Below are 6,000 nucleotides of genomic sequence, written 5' to 3'. Positions count from 1 at the left end.
AAACGAGATGAACTAAATTTACGATTAGTGATGCTCGACTCGAATGTAACGAAAGTGCCCTCGTAGGAGGAAAACGATTAAGATTAATTAAGTTGATTGATGTGGAGTTGGTCAAATTGGTCGGTCATGCAAACGAGGCTGGTACTCAGAAGGATCCGAGCTTACGTGGTCGAATGTTCAAGCACGTAGACGCCAAAAAGTAAGAACAAATGTCTAGAATGCAAAGGGAGAAGAGAAGGGCGGACACTCGCGTGAGAAATATGTGGAGCGAAGGCTCCTATTTATACTAATCACGTGAAGGAATAGGGTTTTCGGAGAGACTTTGGAAGTGAATCTCGGAAAGATATGAAAAAGATACGAAAAATACGCAGAAAAGGACCTGGGAAGAGGCGCAGCTTGCACTGCGTCTCTTGGAAGAGGCGCAGCACTTGCTGCGTCTCCAAGAGACGCAGCACTTGCTGCGTCTGTTCCCAGGTGGTTCCTCCTGCGGAAGAAAGATTTCCGCGTTTAAGTTATGGAATGACGAGATAATTTGGTTTTCCTTAATATTTTGTATGAATATTACGGGAAATACTTTACCAAAGATTAAAAGATTGTGAAATATTTATAAAATATGGAATAGAAATATCCGGAACATTCCAGAACATTCTGACTCGGGATTTAACGGTTATCAGAAAATGAAGACGGTTTTAGGCCCGGACTCCAAATGTACTCTAATTACTGTCAAAATGACCGTATCGGCACGTACATGACAACTAAGAGGTAGACATCAGTGTTTGAGCAATCACTTGATGATAAACTTACGAACTATCATAAATCGTTCCGCGTACCAAACATGCGGCCCAATCATCACCGGGTGGTTTGCGAGGGGTGCAGAAATGAGGTATCTACAGAACCCGCCACGGGAGGGGATGTGCACATTAATGGGACAGGGTTATCGCTCGATGTGATGAGTGGGGCTTAGTTGGGAACGGCTGCGGTCCCCCACTGGCAGGGCTGGTCCAGTGGACAGTCGGTGACGGAGATTGGTTGGAGTGGCTGTGATTGTGTGTGTGTTTGGTTGTGGTTGTTATAAGTTGGTTATGTTTGCTGTGTCTTGTCTCAGTTACTGACCTTATGTGGTTGTCTTGTTTGTTTTGTTGTGTCTGCCGTGATCCCTTATGGTGAGCAGTCAGTCTTAGCAGGTGTTGTCTTGGATGGTTGCTGGAGTCCGGGCTGGGATGAGTCCTCACGAGTTACGACAGGAAGAAGTATATAGTGATGAGTTGTATCTTTCTTTTAACAGTTTGGTTGCAACACTTGTAAAACAATTTAAATGTTCTTTTATTGACCTTTGATGATTACTTTCCTCGGGCAACCGAGATGGTGATGTCCTTATATGCTAGGGAAGATCTTAGTAAGGCTCCTTGGTATATGGGGGTGTCACAAAGTGGTATCAGAGCGACGATTTTGGAACCTGAACAAATGCACTCAATGAACGTAGTGAGTCTAATAAAATGAACTTGGTGTATGTATAATGGGAGCCCCAGCTGATGCTAGATTTTGGGTGAGTAGGCGCCCTCATTTCAAAATCTTGGCCCCATTGTGCTTAAGCCAGTCACTGGGTATGGAAATGTAGGGTCAGTAATCATGTGTTTTATGGGTACGGTGATTATGTTGAAATTGTTTGTGGTCGAGTCTCTGTAGATGTTGGCATGTGCGTAATAGTTAAGATAGAAGTATGTATGGTAAAAAAAAAAAATTGTTGGAACTTATATGTGAGTGGGATGATAATGAGGATCGTGAAAAGGTCTAATACGATAGAAGTATGCGAAAGAGTAGAAATGTGTGATGTGATCTGGAATGTGGTAACAGCTATATTTGCTTCAACTTGTTGGTAATGGTAGTTTTATACGATTTTATAAGTTATATAATAGTGCTAATGTTAGTAGTTAAATAGTTATAGGATTGTAAAGAGCATTATAAAACGTTAATGGATGAATGTGATACATGTATGGCTGAAAGTTTCCGCATGTGACGTGATTAATTTGAGTAGGTTAATTAGTTTATGTTGAGGCATGAATATGTTGCTAATGCACTTGGATAACACATGGAAAGTTAACTAAATATGTGCTCAGAGTAAGGTGATTATCATTTTGTTAGCAATGTTGTAGACAAAAGTTTAGACATGATATAATGAGTTAATTGCATACATGGATGACTCAATAATAGGGTAAACTATGTTGTGTGAATTTCGTTATAAAATAATGTGATATGAATCTTAGTTGGTGTAACCGTTGCAATATATATTTGAGTAGTAATGGCATAATGTGGATGAATACGATGACCAGTGACGACTTCCGGACTTGGTTTGGAATCAACACGCAATTTTGTTTTGCAGGAATTTTCAGTTAAACTCGTAAGTTACGACCATGTACCCAACCTTACTTGACCGAGTGTGAGTGCCTACTAGACCGAGTAGACCTCACTCGATCTAGTTAGGAAGCTATGACGTTGAGATGTAGGAATTTCCTACGGTTACTCGATAAAATAGCGCCTACTCGATCGAGTAGAGGGCACTCGATCGAGTACCCTAGACACTCGATCGAGTAAGCTACAGTACCGGAAATTATACGGGTTCATAAACCCCTTTTCTTCCTCATTCTTCCTATTTCCTCCTCACATATCACAAACCCTAAACCCTAAATCTCTCTCAAGCTCTTCAATCCTTGTGTTTGTGGTGATATATTTGGGTGATTTTCGTTGCTTTGATTCGTTCTTTCACATCGTAATTGCTTAAGGTATGAATTTCTTTTATATATTGATGCTTTCCATTAATTAGGAACAATTAGAATGATAGAAAATCCAAAATTTCGATTTATATGAAAGGAAAGTTGCTTGTAGTTGTTGTAATATGATCCACATGCTTCCCTTTTATGATTGTTGTTGTTTATTATGCTAAAAAATTGAATAGAAATTGCATAAATTGGGGACGAATTTTCTAGGGTTTGAGAAATTAAGTTGATTTTTGGTTGTCTTTTACATGTTATAGGATGAAATTTGGATAATGTATGTTGTATATATGATGTGGGAAGTTGATTTTTGTGATTTTCACCTCAAAATTTGCCTTAAAACTCCGTCTTAAAAGTGCCTCAAATTGAAATTCGTTTTATATAATTGGGATTTTGTGTTGTACATGGATGCAATTTGAATGTAGGAGTCCTAGAAATTGTAATAGATGAATTAATTCATGTTGATTTTGACAAAATTTTCGCAGCTGTAAAGACCGTCTGAACTTTGAAAACTTGAATTTTACTTGTAATTTGGGAAATTGTTGGTGATAGTGTGTACTTAGATGATTCTTTCATGGCATAATTGGTGTAATTAGCATGTTTTGGTGGATCCATGTTGGTGTATTTAAATTATGTGTTGAACAGATGCCGAGACTAAACTTGGGAACCCGACAAAGTAAGAGGGGAAGGGCTTCTCAGCCCGAAGTTGGGGATGGTAGCGGACCAGTAGTACCGGCGGTACCAGAGTACCCTTCGGTAGTTTTTGTAGACTTTAACCAACGAAAGAGGTTTGTAGCTTTACAGTCTCGCAAGATGAGACCAACCCGTTGTGTTGACACGACTATCTTAGAGGACCTGGGTATTGAGACAGATGTTCGTCACATTTTCGAGACTTTGGGGTTCACTGGGCTATATCGTCTACGGAAGCATTCTTATGCTTTTCTGACCCTTGAATTCATGAGCTCGTTTAAATACGAGCCGGTTGAGCGGACTGTGCAATTCCGTCTTATGAACACCAGTTTCCTTTTAACCTTGGACCTGTTTGCCTCCCACCTTGGTTTGGCTAGGCCTCCCAAGGGATCTCTCCGTGACATTCCAGCTGAGTGCGGGGTTTGCCGCCTTATGCCCTGCATTACCGGGAAATCAGCTCCCACCGCTAGTAACATGTTGATTAATGATGTGCAACATGTTACCTTGAGAATCTTCCTACGTGCTGTGCCGAGCCTTCTTTATGAGAGGTCGGATATGAGTAAGTTGAACTCTCACGAGTTGTTGCTTCTGATGGCATATCTTAACCCCGAGCGGACCGAGAAGGTGGTCTTCAATGCTCCCGCTATGGTTTGTGCCAGCCTTGCCTTGATGTCCTCTTCTAGTACCAGGTACCTGAGTTGCGGTGCTATTGCCACCCGGTTAGCTGAAAAGCTAGCTTCTTTTGAGGCTTCCTCCGAGTACGTTCCCTTAGCCACCCCGGTGCCTACCATGGATAGAGATTATTTCCTCGACCTGAAATGGTTGAGAACTTTGGCGGATGGTAGCCTAGCATGGAGGGTGTGGGGTATGAGCTGGATGAGGATACCGACTCCTGAGCACCTCCCACCGACTAAACCTTTAGATGCAGTTGATTCTGATGAGGAGGAGGATGAGGATGTACCTCGGCCGAGACAGACGTACCTCATTGATGATACGATCCTTCTGGTTATGCCCGAGCCGAAGAAGGGGGAGAATATGAGAGAGGCGGAGGATAGACCCAGGTTAGGGAGTGGACCACGTCGTGTGAGGGAGAGGACGGCTGAGACCCAGCCACAGCCAGCAGCACCACCACAACACCCATTTCCTTGCTATCCCTACCTTGATACCCTAGAGACACGTGCGAGCTACTTGGCAGAGAGAGTGTCTTCTACCTTGACGCTCCGGAACATGCACGAGATGGCATATACTCAGGGTATTGGGACCGAGGGACCGCATCCAGTGTGGTGGAGCGGAGTTGGAGACTACAGCGGGGTTTTCCACTCCTACGGGGTGGACATGTCCGCGTGGGGAGCACCACAGTCTTTTTCTTTTGGCGGTTTGACCCCATGGTACATGAGTCCAGAGGTTGGAGCATGGGTTGATGTGGGTCTTGGGACTTCAGGAGCAGGCACCTCTGGAGATGACAGAGCCGAGGATGAGGTGATTGAGGAGCGGCAGCAGCAGGAGTGTTACTCCTTTTCTTTCTCTTTTGTTTATGGTTATTGGTTGTGTTGGATAGTAGCTTATTTCAGTTAGTACTTATTACATTCAGTTTGTATTGGTGGCCATAAGGCCGTATTTGCTTAGCCTAGACTTGTTTGCAGGATTTTGGAGTCAGGTTGTCATCCCGACTCGCGGTTATGAGATGATGTGCACATATTTATTTACCTTGTGATGTGTCAGAAATTTTGGAGTAGCATTTGACCGGTGGCCACTCGACCGAGTGCCCCTCACTCGATCGAGTAGCTGCAGGTGTGACAGGAAAAGAGCATTCTGATCTCAGGCTAATCGATCGAGTAGCTAAGACACTCGATCGAGTAGAGGGCACTCGATCGAGTACCCTATACACTCGATCGAGTAGCACTGTTTCAGGAACATTTCGGTGATTAAAATTGTTTTAATGATTATATTCTTGCATGTTTCGATGTTTAACATAGTTTCTGATGATTAGTCTTATGTTTGGATCGTTAATTTGATATGTTGGAAGCCGTGCTTGGATTATGAATGCAAATTTGTGACGAATAGTGCAAGTAGTAGTTGGTTCTTATTGCATTCATTTGCCATCTTCAACGTCTACTAGCTTAGTAGCCTAACTTATTTATTATGGAAAAGACTCGTTATTTATTTCACAGAATTCGCATATTTCCTTTATATACAAATAGATACATACATGTGTTCATGATTTTTGCTAAACATTCGAGTAAAGTAGCAGATGCATTTATACCTTCATGTTTGTTATGACTAATGAGTAATGTCAACAAGGATTTACATGGGTTGGGTAAGTGACAAGAGATAAGTATTAGAAATGTGGGTAATAATTCGGTGGTGAACTTCGGGGACGAAGTTCCTTTTAGAGGGGAAGAGTAATGTCGCAAAATAAAAAGGCCGATATTATAATAATCTCGTTATTTGTTTATAATGTTTGCTATTGTTCCTGTTATATTTCCAGCATGAAGTTATAATTGTTTTCATTATTTGATGAGTAATTTGTGTTTTTAAG

This window comes from Silene latifolia, chromosome 11 (assembly GCF_048544455.1).
Source record: "Silene latifolia isolate original U9 population chromosome 11, ASM4854445v1, whole genome shotgun sequence".
Classification (NCBI taxonomy): domain Eukaryota; kingdom Viridiplantae; phylum Streptophyta; class Magnoliopsida; order Caryophyllales; family Caryophyllaceae; genus Silene; species Silene latifolia.
This window is presented reverse-complemented; position numbering follows the sequence as displayed.